The sequence below is a fragment of the Sorex fumeus genome, unplaced genomic scaffold (assembly GCF_029834395.1).
Source record: "Sorex fumeus unplaced genomic scaffold, SorFum_2.1 ptg000081l, whole genome shotgun sequence".
Classification (NCBI taxonomy): Eukaryota; Metazoa; Chordata; class Mammalia; order Eulipotyphla; family Soricidae; genus Sorex; species Sorex fumeus.
Genome location: NW_026606138.1, coordinates 6,409,878 through 6,427,772, shown reverse-complemented (window position 1 = coordinate 6,427,772; position 17,895 = coordinate 6,409,878). Strand labels below are relative to the sequence as shown.

The window sequence follows — 17,895 nt, the reverse complement described above, 5'->3', positions numbered from 1 at the left end:
ATGTGTCTAAAGATGTGCCATACGTTGGAATGGGTCATATGAAAATAGAAATCTGAAATATTTTTCATGGTGCGCCCAAAAAAAGTATGATTAGGGGAGATGACATAATGGATACTATACACTGTGTCTCTAAACTATCTCATCTCTTCTTCCCAGCTAACAGCATCCAAATTTGCTCATTTCTAGAGATGAAGCAGGATTGATCCAAACCAGATATTCTAATTTCACTTTCTTTGGGATGTGATTTATTGCTCCTTTTCATGAGACTTAGTTCAGCTATGTGATATGGAGACATCTAGAGATGAAAGAGCTCTGTGACAAGGTAACTTTTAGCATCCTGCCTTTCATTATAATTGTAATAATGCTTTGGTTCTTTACATGTATTTTGTGACCTGACAACAACAAAATATAAATGAAACCAAGAATGATAAAGCAGAAATATAGAAAGATATAGATGATAGATAAGATCCATTCAGCAGCTAATTCTACTATAGCAATGGACTACCACTGGAATTTTTCTAATAGGAGAAAAAAAATCTCAATTTTTTTTTAATTGAAACTAGTTTCACTGTTTCTTTTAAGTGAATTATCCTAAAGTAGACCCTAACAAAAAGATTATGGTGCAAGTAATTCAGTTGAGAGATGAAGGAATCAGTAAGGCTAGAGAACTATAACAAAGAAGGGAAGGTGCCTTATGAAGCTAGCTACTACTGTAGGGAAATTCTAGAGACCAATGGCAAACACATACTTCAGGAATAGGAGGCTGGGCTATCTCTATTGAATGCCGTTATTCATTGATTTATGGCTGCCCCTGGGGAGCATAAATTCCCTAGGAAATATGTTTACCCTACAGGAAGTCGATTGGACTTCAGCAGTCAGCAAAACTCTGGAAAAAAATAAATGTAGGAACTGGTAATAGAAGCATAGCTGGCATGCAGTGAAGTGCTAGGAGGCAGCTTCATCTCACAACATCTACAGGAAATAGAAAGTTGTTACAAGAAAATACAGGTATCAAGGCAATGAACTTAAGAGAAAAGAAAGACACCTACATTTGTTTTTAACAAGGGATATTCATGAAGCCACTCAAAGATAAGTGCCTATTACACCAAATGTAGGTCTGCTCAAACTTATCCTTCTCTGACAAATAAGGCTCCATGAATGTGACTCATTTAAAAGTTATTGATTATTGCTGTCCTATACTTAAAATTAATAGTCAAATAGAATATGCATGCATTCAAAACAACCTTTGATTATGAACTTGATTTACCTTTGCTAACATAAGGAGAAAGATCTGGAATTTGAGTGCTAGGGGAAGAGACATATTCATCCTCTGTTTGTATTTAACTTTGTGATTCCTGGGGCTGGGGCAATAGCACAGCAGGTAGGGTGTTTGCCTTGCACATGGCCAACCCGGTTCGATTCCCAGAATCCCATATGGTCTCCCAGCACCACCAGGAGTAATCCCTGAGTACAGAGACAGGAGTAACCCCCGTGCATTGCATCTCCAGGTGTGATGGGGAAAAAAACCCAAACAAACAAAAAACCTCTATGCACATCCTGGTTTCAAGAAGGATCACTCCTTTATTTTTAAAGAATAGTTCTCTTTTTTCAATATATCATAAAACTTGATTATCTTATTTTGTAATTACTAAAAAGAAAAATACACCATGATATGTTCCATTTCACTTATGCTTTATTATATTTACATAGCTTTTTGGGAGTGGGAGTGGGGCGATAGCACAGCGGGTAGGGTGTTCGCCTTACAAGCGGCCAACATGGCCGACCCGAGTTCGATTCCTCCGCCCCTCTTGGAGAGCCCGGCAAGCTACCGAGAGTATTCGATATGCCAGACACAGTAACAACAAAGTCTCCAATGGAGACGTTACTGGGCCCACTCGAGCAAATCGACGATCAACGGGAGGGCCTTTACTTTTACTTTACTTTGGGAGTGGCATGGTATGATTAATAAGAATAGCATTGAAAGAAATGTTTACCGCATCAAAAATATAGTGCTAAATTTACCAGAAAACCAAGTAACAAATCACATACAATTTACTTACCTTTTGAAAGACTCAGTTTTATGATGAAGTAACATCGAGTTTTGATAACAAAACTCCAGGGAAATTTCCAACTCAGAACGTCTAATTTTTTTTTATTGAGTTACAGCTAGGCTGCTCTTGTCTGCATTAAATCTCTCTTATTACTTGTCTTATTACTCCCTCCTAAAGGGTCTCTATGAAGCTATAGTTACAGAAATTAAATAGTTACTGTTATTGTTTGGAATGAAGTAAAAGTTCTTTTCTATGTTTCTATTTAAAGGAAGATTTAAAAAAATGTCATTCCTAAACTGAGAGCCTTCCCTCTAAGATCAGGGACGAGACAGGGATGCCCACTCTCTCCACTGCTGTTCAATATAGTACTGGAAGTACTTGCAATAGCGATTAGGCAGGAAAAAGATATTAAGGGCATTCAGGTAGGAAAGGAAGAAATCAAGCTCTCACTATTCGCAGATGATATGATACTCTACTTAGAGAACCCAATAACCTCCACCAAAAAACTCCTAGAAACAATAGACTCGTATAGTAAAGTTGCAGGCTATAAAATCAATACCCAAAAGTCCATGGCATTCCTATATGCAAACAGTGAGAGAGAAGAAAGCAACATGAAAAAAACAATCCCATTCACAATTGTGCCCCAGAAAATCAAGTACCTAGGAATCAGCTTAACTAAGGAAGTAAAGGACCTGTACAAAGAAAACTACAAAACGCTACTTCAGGAAATAAAAGAGGACATGAGGAAATGGAAAGATATCCCCTGCTCATGGGTCGGGAGACTTAACATTGTCAAAATGGCAATACTACCGAAAGCATTGTATAAATTCAATGCAATCCCTATAAGGATACCCACGACATTCTTCAAAGAAATGGAGCAAACACTCCTGAAATTTATATGGAACAATAAGCCCCCACGAATAGCTAAAGCAATTCTTGGGAAAAAGAAAATGGGAGGAATCAACCTCCCGAACTTCAAACTGTACTACAAAGCAGTAATAATTAAAACAGCATGGTACTGGAACAAAGGCAGAACTGCAGACCAATGGAACAGGGTTGAATACACTGACATCTCCCCTCAATCATATGATCATCTAATCTTTGATAAAGGTGCAAGTAATGTGAAGTGGAGTAAGGAAAGCCTCTTTAACAAATTGTGCTGGCATCACTGGACGGCTACATGCAAAAAAATGGGCTCAGAACTCTGCCTAACACCGTGTACAAAAGTAAGATCAAAATGGATTAAAGACCTCAACATCAGACCAGAAACCATAAGGTACATTGAAGACAAAGTTGGCAAAACCCTCCATGACATTGAAGCTAATGGTATCTTCAAAGATGCCACGCCACTGGCCGAGCAAGTGAAAACAGAGATAGATAAATGGGACTATCTTAAACTAAGAAGCTTCTGCACCTCCAAAGAAACAGTGACCAAAATACAAAGACAGTCTACAGAATGGGAAAGGATATTCGCCGAATACACATCTGACAAGGGGCTGATATCCAGGATATACAAAATACTGGTTAAACTCCACAAGAAGAAAACATCCAACCCCATCCAAAAATGGGGTAATGAAATGAACAGAAACTTTCTCAAAGAAGAAATCCGAATGGCAAAAAAGCACATGAGAAAATGCTCTACATCATTAATCATCAGGGAGATGCAGATCAAAACCACAATGAGATACCATCTCACACCTCAGAGACTGGCCCACATTCAAAAGAACAAAAGCAACCGATGCTGGCGTGGATGTGGCGAGAAAGGAACGCTCCTTCACTGTTGGTGGGAATGTCCACTGGTTCAGCCCTTCTGGAAAACAGTATGGACGATTCTCAAAAAATTAGAAATTGAGCTCCCATTTGACCCAGCAATACCACTCCTGGGAATATATCCCAGAGAGGCAAAAATGTATAGTCGAAGTGACATCTGCACTTGTTTGTTCATTGCAGCACTCTTTACAATAGCCAGAAACTGGAAGAAACCTGAGTGCCCAAGAACAGATGACTGGTTAAAGAAACTTTGGTACATCTACACAATGGAGTACTATGTAGCTCTTAGAAAAGATGAAGTCATGAAATTTACATACAAGTGGTACAACATGGAAAGTATCATGCTAAGCGAAATGAGTCAGAAAGAGAGGGATAGACATAGAAAGATTGCATTCATCTGGGGGATATAAAGTAACAAAATAGGAGATTAATACCCAAGAATAGCTGAGATCAGCACCAGGAGGATTACTCCGTAGCTTAGTGGACAATTGGGCATTCTAGAGGAAAGGGCAGCTCAGATAGAGAAGGGAACACCAAATAAAGGGTGTTTGGTGGTCCCTCCCAGGAGGGAGGGGAGATGCATGTCGAAAGTGGACTATGGACTGAACATGTTTGCCACTCAATGCCTCTTTTGCAGACCACAACACCCAAAAGGAGAGAGAGAACACAGGGGATTGCCCTGCCACAGAGGCAGGGGGGGATGGGGGGATGGGGGTGGGGGGGACGTTATCCATGGTGGTGGAAAATGGGCACTGGTGGAGGGATAGGTATCTGATCATTGTATAATTGAAACCTAAGCACAAAAATTGTAAATCTACAACTGTACCTCATGGTGTTTCACTAATAAAAAAAAAAAAAAACAGAAAAAAAAAATTAAAATACATTTTATTTTCAAAAAAAAAAAAGAAATGCTTTAATTTGGCAAAAAAAAAAAATTAAAAAAAAAATGTCATTCCTAAAACTTAAATCCTTCCATTATTTTGCCACTAAGATTTCATTATTTCTTATTTTAAGGCCTTTGACATTTAAAAAAGTATCACATTGGGTAATTAAGCTAACTTTGTACTGAGATAATGTTTATCAGGTGATACTATAGTATGAGATTGTGGGAATGTGGGAATGGTGATTGAGGAATGGAAGAGTATAGAATTTAGAGAACTAATGAGATTATTGCAGAAGATGAAGGATTCTGAAAGGTAAACTTTGCCTAATTTAACTTTTTGCCTGACACTTTCTTTATGTAATGTCCAGTATAACCTGAAGTCATATTTGGGTGGGTGATTTATGAACTAAGAAGTGACAGTTTCAGTGCATTTATACTTTTGAAGGGGGATATTTAGTTGGAAAGAACTACAAAGTTAACTCAAAACAAAAACATATCCTACTTTTCCCCATGATGCAGCCTTATATATTCATACCCACACTTTGTATATGCTTCACCAAAATTTAATAGTAATGTAATGTAATTTTTTGTTTTTGAGCCATATCCAGTTGCTCTCAAGGTTTATTCCTGGCTCTGTCCTCACTCCTAATGATGCTCAGGGTATCACTAATGATGCTCAGAGTATCACTAATGATGTTCAGGGTATCATTGGCAGTGCTGGGGATTGAGCTCAGGTCAGCCACTTGCAAGTTGAGTAACTAATTTGCTACACTATTTCTCCAGCACAAAAAAGCAAGCTTTTATATAAGGAGGAAGGAAATGAGCAGTTAAAAACAGACTTTTCTCAAAATTCATATATTTGTTGATTTAAAGTGAAAGATTTCTCTTCTTTCCTTAAATACTTCCTTTCATTTTACATCTAAATTACCTGCATGTTCTTCAAAGGGGAATGGCCTGGCTTTAGAGCTTCCCAGCTACGGATCACCCAATCAAACCACCACTCAGCACGTTGCCACTCAGACTGTAATGTTATCTTATCTATATAATTTGTCACCAAAATAGTAATCTGGAACTCCTTTGCTTCTCAGCCATATGGAAGTTAACGTACCCAGTAAGTCAGACATTGTTTTCCTAAAAAGGTTAGCTCCTATGACCAAAGGATGTGTGCAACTATCTACTCACAGCAACCTTGGGATCCTTCCAATGCTGTCACATTTGCACATGATACAAGGAATTAGCGCAAATGCAGGAGCTGCCAGATTCCACTATCTTCCTTGAAAGAAACCAGGAGATGTCTTCTAGTTCCAACTTCTATTTGCGTGGTGGGTGTGAATTTTCAGTTGGCCTTCTGTTCCCCAACAGAGCCAGATATCTTAGACACATTATCTTCAAGAGGATGGCTAGCACACACTTAAAATTTCTGCTCATGAACATGACATTTGTTTTGCGTCCAGTACTGTCTCTCTAGGGCTGGAGTGATAGCACAGCGAGTAGGGCATTGACCTTGCACCCAGCCAACCCGGGTTTGATTCCTCCCCCCTCTTGGAGAGCTTGGGAAGCTACCGAGAGTATCCCGCCTGCACAGCAAAGCCTGGCAAACTACCCAGGATGTATTCAATATGCCAAAAATAGTAACATGTCTCACAATTTGTTGTGAGATGTTACTGGTGCCTGCTTGAGCAAATGCATGAACAACGGGAGTCCAGTGCTATAGTGCTACTGCCCCTCTGGTTTCTTTACACCATGGAAAGTGGCAGATAGCAGAGAGAAAGAAGAGAGAATGCAGAAAAAGAAACTTCTGCAGTCAATGTGGGCAGATGGATTTACTGTAAGACTGAAGCTCCCCATGGCATATTGATATGCCAAAAACAGTAATAAGTCTCACAATGGAGAATGGAGACGTTACTGGTGCCCACTCAAGCAAATTGATGAACAACAGGAGGACAATGCTGCAGTGCTATCTTGCTTGGGGGGGGGTATTATATCTATTTGTGTTCATAAAAACTTTGAATTCTCATAAATAATTAAATAGATGATAGAAATTGGAATATATTCGCAAACTCCATTTCATGTCTCTGGTGAATTTAACAACTGAATGGTTCTGTCACCATCTGATCCTGGAAGCATAATTTCCACATTGCTGTGTACTAACAAAATGCCTAAAGAGCTGCTGAGTTGTAACTGTTCTAGGGAACTTAACTTCCAGGTGGAGATTGATATAGATAATTGACAATTGAGCAATTTTTAATAAAAAAGTTATATATGCTTAGTTTAGTCTATATGAAGAGAGACTTAAGGAATGACACTTATGAAAAAACCATGTTTTAGATTTTTTATCTTATTTTATGTAATTGAAAATTTGAGAACTCAATTTTATACATATATTGGCCACATATTTGAAAATATGTTTATCTTAGATCATCGTATATAGGATGAGTAATAATTTCAATTTCTTCACAAAATAGAGTAGGTGAAAAATGTTTCAAAAGCTTCAAATTTTCAATCTATCTGTTTCACAGTTTGACTGTCAAGTACATCCCAATAGAGAAACTATTAGTTAAAAAGGATATAATATGCTGACATTGGCCATATTTTATATTGCATAAGGCTATTTAAAATTCTTCACATAACATATTCAGACTACATTTTAATTAAATGCTGTGCAGAAGAGCACAGCTTTTGAACTATGGAATATTCTCAGGACAATAGTAAATTTCCAGGGAAAACTGAACTGCTAAAAGTCTTTTCTGATATTGTCTTTGTTACTTATCATTTCAATGTGATGACCTTGGTACTCAAAAATTATCTATTAAAATATTTCTTTTTTTGCTAAGTGATGACTTTTCTGGGTTATGAAATGTCTTTACACTATAAAATAATTTGCATCACATGTAGTATTTTAAATTGCTTATATACTTTATTTTCTTTAAACATCACATCCATTCTACCGGGTTTATTACCCTTGGTTATATTACCCCTTTTTAGAAAAGAATATTGAATATAAATTATTAGATTCTGAATGGTTAATTAATCCGGAATCTTAAATTACTGCATCACAGGGCCAGGATTTTAGCCACATGTGGATTTTATTAGTCCCAGATAATCCTTTAGTTGCAATACAAATATCCTTAGGCATAAACTAAATTGTTAAGGTTTTCTGTCATAAGCACCACTGATTGCTACACTACACTGTTACATTCTCAATCTTACCTCAAAATACAAAGCCCCAAAATGTTATATGTTACTGATTTCCAATGGTAATAGAAAAAAATACAAATAAACCAAAAGAACCAAACAAAAACAAAAACAAAAAACAAACAAATGAAAAGAACCACAAAAGTATAAAACCTCAAACAAATAATATATGATCATGGAAACCATGAATTGAGAGGGAGAATGAAGTGTTGTCCAGTGGATAAATCATTTTACTCTTGCAAAAGGATGAATTCTGGAGATGGACAGGGAGACAAGTCACTCAATGTTGTGAACATGCTTCACGCTCTTTAGTCCTGTGAGTGAAATTCTTTTTTTTTTTTTAAATTACCCCACCCCATCCCCTTCATTTTTATTTTTGTCGATGCTTTGATAATTGGGTAATACACACACACACACACACACACACACACACAGTTGTGGTGCTCATACATTTTTAGTTGTGTTGTTCACCAGGAGTAACACATCAGATGGGGTGCTTGTACACCTAATCAAAAGTGCTCACATGATGTTATGGCGTTTACATGAAAAATTTGTTCTTTGTTTATATTTGTCTTGGGGCCACACCCAACAGTGTTCAGGGGTCGCTCTGGCTCTGCACTCAAGAATTAGCCTGGTGCTCGCTTCAGCAGCACATATACTAAAATTGGAATGATACAGAGAAGATTAGCATGGCCCCTGCGCAAGGATGACACCCAAATTTGTGGTGTTTCCTATTTTTATGACTGAAACCAAAGTACAAAAACTTGTAAGGTTAACAACTGTATCTCATGATATTTCACTAATAAAAAATAATAAAATAAAATAAAATAAAATAAAAAAGCTTAAATTGTAAACACACACACACACACACACACACACACACACAATTAGCCTGGAGGTGCTTAAGGGGATCGTATGGGATGCCAGGGATCAAACCCAAGTAGGCCACGTGCAAGGCAAGGTCCCTACCCACTATACTATCTCTCCAGTTTCAGATGTCTATTTCTTATAAAAAACATTTTTAATCATCATATTTTAATTCTGTGAATCTTGGGTGTGCATGTTGAAAGTCACTGTGTTCATTTCCCAGATGTGTTGGCTCTAGAGGATTAACATTTCTGGTTTCAAGTGAACAAATTTGGGCACCCAAACTCATTTTGAAATATTTTTTCTTTTAATTTTTCCTTCCTTCAGAAGGAATTATACCAGGTTAGGAACCCTGGAGTATTTTAACAGACATTAATTGTTTCCATTGGCAGAGAGATAGAAGAAATGATCACAACATCTGATTTAACTCAACATTCAACTGATTAATAAATTTACAAGGAAATAAGTAGGTTAGATAAACACAAACAATTCCCTTTGCTTGACCTCTGCCTTCTGGTTTCACAAACCATTCCTTTTCATTGTAATCAGAATACATTTTCTTCAGAAAAAAAAAAACAGCCCTGTTGAATTTTGGCACTATCTTGCATGTCAAACTTTATGAACTTTATAGAAGGTACTAGACTTTAATCAACTCAGGCCTAGTTTGTTTGTTTATTTGTTTGTATCTTCCTGTATCTTCCCACAGTACTATAACTTTGTGATTCTCCTAATTTTTTTGTGCTTCTCTTTAATTTTTATCCTTGGTGCTTGTTTCCTGCTTGTTCTAATTATACCATCGCAAGTGCTTAAAAATTCTTGTATTCTAGAACTGAAATTGCTTACCAGTCAGGTTTTGCATGGAGATATTCCTGAATACCTGATTTCAATTAAAAGAAATGTGGGCCGGACTGGCATTCGGTCTTTTAAGAAGGCTCCAAACACTGAGAATCAGAAGGATCAGAACATGGAGTACTCATCTGTGTTTCCTGGAGATACTCACCAAATGGTGTCAAATCTTCCCATGTTTCCTTGGCAGTACACAAGATTTAGTGAAGCCAAAAAAGAGTAACTGAGGAGTCATATGACTCAGAATATAACCAGGCCTGTTCCAAGTTCCATAAGACTTTGTGTGATATTGATCACATATAACAGGGAAGGTATTTAATCTAGTGTACCCAATTCGATTCCTCCACCCCTCTCGGAGAGCCTGGCAAGCTACCGAGAGTGTCTCGCCCACACGGCAGAGCCTGGCAAGCTCCCCGTGACGTATTCGATATGCCAAACACAGTAACAACAAAGTCTCCAATGGAGACGTTACTGGGCCCACTCAAGCAAATCGATGATCAACGGGAGGGCCTTTACTTTACTTTACTTACCCAATTTAGAGAGGCATGCCTTGTTAATTATTTTTTAATTTTCAAAGGAAATGTGGAGAATTGCTCCACCACTGCTCTGGTCTGAACATATGTGCGCCCCACAAAATTCATATCCTAACCCTAAAGAAATCCTAACCAAGTGGGTGGGGCCTATTGGAAGTATATGAGTCCCTGGTGAATGATAGCAATGCCTTATGAAAGAGGCTGCAGAGGGATCTCTAGGTTTTTCCCATCTTGGGAAAAGAGGACACAGCAACAAAGCTCCACTTCAGAATAAACGCAAAGAGCAGCACCCTACCATATTGGTGTCTTGGCATTTGAAGACCAGTTTTCAGAATGTTGGGAAATAATCACTATTATCTATTAGTCTATATTATTTTGTTCCTGCAGCCTCCAGTACCCAGATAACTTATTTGTATCCTCTGTTGTACAAACTCTACCCTGAGAGAAATAATTTTTGAAAAGGCTTCCGTGATCAGTGATTCTGAAGAAGAATGTGTCAATAGGAAATAAATTAAACAACTCCTGACCAAGGATGTTCTGATCTGTTTTTCTCTTGACGCTTTCATCCCATTATATTAAAATCAACTGGATGCTTTTAAAACAGTCTGTTCCTGGACTTGTACTCAGAGAACATTCGCTTTGTCATTGTACTACAAAAGAGAGCAATTTGATGATGAAGGTTTACTGGACAAATAGTTGTTTCAGAAGGTCTGGGGACAGAAAGTCACTAAGCACACGGGGATCCTAAACATAGTGCTGTGGGCTATGCTCAGGCTTTAACAGGCACATTCACAATTTAGAAGCCTTTCTCTCAAGCGCATCTCTCTTACGATCTCATTAAGAAAGAGTCTCTTTCTGTCCCTCCCCCTGACCCCCGCTCTCTTTTTAAAAACTGTGCATTAAAGCTTTCAAAGGGCAAGCTCAGTTTTGTTGTAGATGCTACCACAAAATGCACAATGTACTGCTGTCCTTTTTTTCCCCATTAATATTCACGGCGTGGCCTACTGAGACTGTGCTCACTGACAATGTTCCAGCAGACGCCAAGACTGACCCCATCTACCTGTTCTTATTTCCTTTGTGGTTTGGAGATTTCTCTCTGTTTCCCCCTGGCAGCAGCAGCTCTATTAATTGAAGCCACCTGTTTGGTGGCATGTCCTCTATTTCTCCAGAACACCTGAAGCTCCATGTGCTACTCCCTTGACTGCTCACCTTTGTGTTTGAATTCGATTGCAGAAGAGGAGCACAGTGTCAGCCTGCATCCACGCTGATTCTGCTGGGAGTTTGCAGAACTCTCAGCTGGAGCAAGTGCATACGCATTGTTCTGCAACACACGTGTACTTTGAGTTAAAAAAATTGAAGTATGCAAAAGCATAATTTATGATACTAAAACTTGGAGGTGATAGTTCTTAAAAGAATAATCTTTGTGATGAAAGAAAACTTAGAAGCCACTTCATTCAATCTTTTATCTAACCTAGATGTTTTTTCTTTTACTAAAGCTCCTGTAAGTGGCTCTCAAGATAATATTTGCAGCATTCAATGGGAAGAAACATTATCTCTCAAGATGTTCATGCTATTTTCAAAGAGAAAATGAAATTTCTCCTGTATATTAAATCCAAATCTATTCCCTATTTATTCTGTTCATCTGCTGAACATTCATACTTGCAACCATGTAAGAAAAATAAAATTCCTTCAACAATTGAATGCAGCTATAATACTTCACAAGTAGTATTTTTTGTAGGTAAAAATATCTTCAGTGTGGTTTTTTTTGTCTTTATTCAGTTTAGAATTCATCATATATTTTTAAGAAATTCCTCTTCTTTTACAAATTTGCCCCTCCCACGGTATGGGTTCCAGAAGTGAACTGATTACATGAATACTCATAATAGAAGAAAGCTAATCACATAGTTCAATTAGCAGTTATCTTGTCACTGGGGGCTCTATAATCTCATATTGGTTAGAGAAAGGTATGTTTGTTGTCCCAATAAGGAAATTTTTATGTCTCAACCACAATAAATGTGTATTTTCGTACTATAGTGGTTGAAGATCGAACGACTAACCTCCATCACAAAACTAAGATTTTGGGTCCATGTGTCTCAACAGCCAAGGTCTCTGCAGCTGTGAAAGTGAGGATTGGATGCTCACCCTGGCTTTCGGGATCAAGTCTAGACATGACTTTCATATTTTATTAGGCAAAACTACATACTTCCATAAACTTCCAGAAAGAGGAAATGTAAAGAGAAATACCTTATCCTCACCACAGGTTGTACTAATTGTCTTTTCATTGTAACCTAAAGACACCTTTGAAAACTGTAGTCATCTTATTTGCTATCGTGACCATGTTGCATCCATAGTATTACTATTTTCATATTTTAAATGAGAAAAAAAACACGTTTTAAAAATTAACTAACATAGTCAAAACTCACATATGAGTACTTTATAGAAATTATTCAGTGTCCTTATTTATTTTTACATAAAATCCAAGGTACTGAAATTTTAAGTACTCAGAATTTAAAAGATGTTATCAATATTGGTAGGTGCTGACCATTCAATCTCATTAGATCTACACCTATTCAAAATAAATAGTTTTTATTTGAAATAATGCTGGTTTTAAAGACTCTAGAGGTTTGAGAAACACAATTTTACACATAATCATAGAGTCAAGAATAAGCACTGAGCACTGCTAAATGTGTCCCCAAACCTAAAACAACAGCAAATATATGTATACAGCTATACATATATGCATATATTTGTATACATATAAAATATATATGTATACATGTGTACATGCCCATATTTGTACATACATATATGTACACACATATATATACACATGTATCACTGTCAGTTGGTGGGTGTAACCTCTGCCTACTGGAAGATGGAGGATCTGGGTGGAGGATGCTCAGCCCCGATCTGAGCAGGCTTGGAGATCTCAGCCCCAGGACCCGCATGCCTGTGTTCCTCTGCTGGTACCTTCATGCATGTGGAGAGTGGTCTCAGTATGGTTGTGACTGGTTCTGGAGGTCTTCGGCTGCTGGAGCTCTGCTCGGGGCGGGGAGGGATACTCAACCTGACCCCTCCAGGGGGCCCCGGCAAGGACAGCCAGGTGTGAGGGCAGGAGACTCTGCACTGTTCTCTTCCGGGAGCTCGGTTTTATAGTCTCTAGGTCTTGGCCATTGATGGGATTACCTGGCACAGGGGGAAGTTGGTGGGTCCCGGGGCTGAGATCTCCAAGCCTGCTTGGATCGGGGCTGAGCATCCTCCACCCAGATCCTCCTTCTTCCAGTAGGCAGGGGTCACACCCACCAACTGCCCCCCCCCCCCCCACACACACACACCAGGTAATCCCATCAACGGCCAAGACCCAGAGACTATAAAACCCAGCTCCAGGAAGCACGCGGCCGTGAATCTCGAATCTCATTCTTACTTTGGACAACCTGGCAGGCTATCGAATGTAACCTGCCCACACAGCAGAGTCTGGCAAACTCCCCATGGCGTACCCAATATGCCAAATACCAGTAACAATGATGGGTCTCATTCTCCTAACCCTGAAAGAGCCTTGAATATGGCACTTTTTAAAATCTCAGGGCTAGGATGAAGCAGACGTTACTGGTGCCTGCTCGAGGCAATCGACAAACAACAGGATGATCGTGATCGTGATATCACTGTCACTGTCCTCCTGTTGTTCATTGATTCACTCGAGCGGGCCCAGTAATGTCTCCATTGTGAGACTTGTTGTTACTGTGTTTGTGTTTTGCATATCCAATACATCATGGGTAGCTTGCCAGGCTTTGCTTTGCAAGTGAGATACTCTCAGTAGCTTGCCGGGATCTCTGAGAGAGATGGAGGAATCAAATTCGGGTTGACCTGGTCGGCTGCGTGCAAGGCAAATACCCCACCGCTGTGCTATCTCTCCAGCCACATACATAAATTTCCACTCATATACATATGAGTGCAACTGCTAGATCATATGGTAGATTCATTTATTTATTTTTTTAATTTTATTTTTTAATAAATCACTGTGAGATACAGTTACAGACTTAAACTTTTATGCTTACATTTCAGTCATACAATGATTGCATGTCATCCCTCCACCAGTGCCCATTCTTACCACCAATGGGTAGATTTATTTTTAATGTTTTGAGAAATCATGTTGTTTTCTCAGTGACATGGGGTATAAATATTTTCTCCCATTCAGCAGGATATCTTTTTTTTTTTTAGTGATACCTTCTTTTACTCTGAAGAAGCTTTTTAATTTCATGTAATACCATTTGTTTATTGTTACCCTTGCCATTGGAATCAAAACCCTGAAGGTATCACTAATGCCACTAGATATTTGTCCTTTCTCCCTTGCCATAGGGAGCTTAGATTTATTGGGTTAAACCCATCACAGTGCTCCCAAGTTACTCCCATTCCTTTGTTTTTCTGTAACATCTCTGTGCTCTCTTCCCCAACCAGTTAATCACCTTTTCCTCCTAATCAGACTCTGTCAACTTGTAAGGACACTGAACTTGTATTGTAATTTAAATATTACCTTTACCCTCTCCTTATGTCTTTTGAATAGTTTACTTTAAAGCAATGTCTTTTTTGTATACACAGGAAAACAGTTAATATTATGCTTTGTAACTTGGAAGTTAATTGACTCTGAATAACATTCACTCCTGGGCATCTGTTTCCTTGATTTAAGCCTCAATTGCCCTTAGTTCCTAGCACTCCAAAAATAGAGCCCTGATGAAGGACAGAATGAATCCAGGGCAAGCTGTAAGCTACCTTGGCATCAAAATGGGACAGGCCTAAAGCACCACAATACTTAACTATAAGTTAGGAGCATGGCCATGGACAAATTCTGTCATGATCCAAAAGTAACAACGAGATTAGGATCTTGCTAGGGTTAGGAAAGACTAATCTGGCCTGAGCACTGTAGTCTGAGATCTAAAACAAGATGACCCCAGAAGAGCAATTCTATAAACTTAATCTATCTCTTACTGTGTCCCCACAAAATGATTATTATTATGAATGTTTATATGTTTTTTGGACAAGGAGAGGAAAAACACACCAATGGGATTCTGCTCTTGGGTAGGTTGTCCTGCTGAATGATAATCTGTCCTAGAAGAATCTTTCCCTGGGGAAAGGACTTTGCCCCTATTGATTGTGACCACACCTATGTATAATCCCCAAACCCTCATGCTTTGGGATTTAACTAAGAATATAAGAGTGGGCTGGGGGAGCCAGAAGGAGTTTGAAGTGAGATCCAGAGAGAGAATGAATTAGAGAGGGACACTGAAACAGAAAGGAGAAGGATGAAGGAGCAGGACCCAAGAGGAGGATGAGGGGCACTGAGGAAGGCAGAAGCAGAGGGAGAATCAGAGGAGAATGGAGATGAGATTGGAATAAACTGCAGCTGACACCAACCAGCCTGGCCCTCATTCCTTCCTTCACCTACCCATCGCCATCGACCTCCTTGGGGTGGGGGAAGCAGCGTGGCCCTTCATAATTTTATTTTTTAAATACACAACAACCTATGAGGCCATTATCAGTCAAACTGTCACTGTCACTGTCCTCCCGTTGTTCATTGATTTGCTTGAGTGGGCCCAGTAACGTCTCCATTGGAGACTTTGTTGTTACTGTGTTTGGCATATCGAATACATCACAGGTAGCTTGCCAGGCTCTGCCGTGTGGGCGAGATACTCTCGGTAGCTTGCCGGGCTCTCCGAGAGGGGTGGAGGAATTGAACTCGGGTCGGCCATGTTGGCTGCGTGCAAGGCAAATGCCCTACCGTTGTGCTATCGCTCCAGCCCTATCAGTAAACTTTGTTCAAGTGGGCCCAGTAACGTCTCCATCATGAGACTTGTTACTGTGTTTGGCATATCGAATATGTCACGGGGAGCTTGCCAGGCTCTGCTGTGTGGGTGAGATCCTCTCGGTAGCTTGCCGGGCTCTCCAAGAGGGGCGGAGGAATCGAACTCAGGTCGGCCATGTTGGCCGCTTGTAAGGCAAACGCCCTACCGCTGTGCTATCGCAACAGCCCATCAGTAAAATATTATAAATAATATTTTCCTATGTTTTCATCAATGTATTTGGAGATTTCTATTTTTTTAAGTATGAAATGCTTCATGAATTTGCGTATCATCCTTGAGCAGGGGCCATGCTAATCTTCTCTGTATCGTTCCAATTTTAGTATATGTGCTGCCAAAGTGAGCATCTCTACTTTAAGATCTCTATTTTAAGTTAACTTTTGTGCACGGCAGCAAGGTAGCAAGCCAGAAGCCAGGAAGCAGTGGAGTATCACGGGGTACAAGCCTGAAGTTCATAAGAACCGCGTTGTGTGGCCTGGAGGCCCCAAGCACTACTGGAATGACCAGGTAATCCATGCACTGAAGGGTCTGTGCAGCATCACATCACCTGGCTCTTGCATTGAACCTCTGACCCTATAGTCTGAGAATCACCAGTGGAGTTTCCAGGCCTCCTGAATATCAGTCAGAATACCCAAGAAGGCAGGGGGAAAAAAAAGAGCAAACAAGTATTATGCTTCTAAAAAGAGATTCTATTATTAAAATTATTTCCGATTTCTTACTGCTATCTCTTACTTGTAAAGATGTAAGGCTGACATAAGAATTGCTGAGAATAATTTCTTTTGATCCTCAAATTTCTATGGTAATATGTAACTTTTCCACTTTTGTTTCTGATCCTAGTCATTGGGATCCAATTTTCTTTTTTTTTTCTTTTCTTTATTTTAATTTTATTGAATCACCTTGAGATAGTTACAAGCTTTATGTTTGGATTACAATCACACAGTGATCCAATACCCATCCCTCCACCAGTACACATTACCCATCACCAATATCCCCGGTATACCCCCCTCCTTTTTCACCCTCCCCCTTCCTCCATGGCAGACATGATTCCCCATAATCTCTCTCTACTTTGGGGCATTATGGTTTGCAGTACAGACTCTGAGCGGTTATCATGTTTTGTCCTTTATCTACTTCCTGCTTTCTGCACACATCTCCCATCCCGACCAATTCCTCCAGCCAGCCATCTTTTTCTTAGTGATCCCTTCTCTATTCCAGCTGACTTCTCCCCTTTGTTCATGAGGCAGGTTTCCAGCTATGGAGCAATCTATCTCTCCCATGTATCTACTATCCTTATGTGTCAGCCTCATGTTATGTTGTTTTATACTCCTTTGCTTATAAATGTATAGACATAGAGTATCAAGCTAAGTGAAATGAATCAGAAAGAGCGGGACAGACATAGTTGAATCCAATTTTCAAATTGGGCTGGACCGATAGCACAATGGGTAGGGCATTTGCCTTGCACACGGCCAACCCAGATTCGATTCCTTTGTCCCTCTCGGAGAGCCCAGCAAGAGTATCCCATCTGCACGGCAGAGCTTGGCAAACTCCCCGTGGCATATTCAATATTCCAAAAATAGTAACCAGTCCCACAACTGATGCCCACTTGACAAATCAATGAACAACCGGAGGACAGTGCTACAGTCATTAGGGTCTTCTCTTTATTTTTCTCCTTTAACAGAGAAAAGAATGTGTCAATGTTGTTTACTCTTTGGAAGGAACAGCTCTGAATTTTACTAATTTTTGCGCTTATCGTATTGTTTCATTTTTTTTCTAGTGACTTTAGATGTTATTTGATCCTTTTGGTGAAGGTGGAACTTGCAAGCTATGCTCTGAGACCTGGGAACCTCCCCTGGTGATTCCTGGCCAACTGTTTGATGCCAAGGTCTGAGCTTACAGTGCTG

At 39.4% G+C, this 17,895-nt stretch overlaps 2 non-coding genes across 2 annotated transcripts; one reads left to right on the top strand and one right to left on the bottom strand.

Moving 5' to 3' along the window:
* The first annotated feature begins 8,533 nt into the window (after window positions 1–8,533).
* Window positions 8,534–8,640, top strand: LOC130039017 (U6 spliceosomal RNA). Its single transcript, XR_008794818.1, has one exon. It is a non-coding gene; the product is annotated as a U6 spliceosomal RNA (small nuclear RNA).
* Window positions 8,641–16,237: 7,597 nt separating this feature from the next.
* LOC130039018 (U6 spliceosomal RNA) lies at window positions 16,238–16,344 on the bottom strand. Its single transcript, XR_008794819.1, has one exon. It is a non-coding gene; the product is annotated as a U6 spliceosomal RNA (small nuclear RNA).
* Window positions 16,345–17,895: the final 1,551 nt, after the last annotated feature.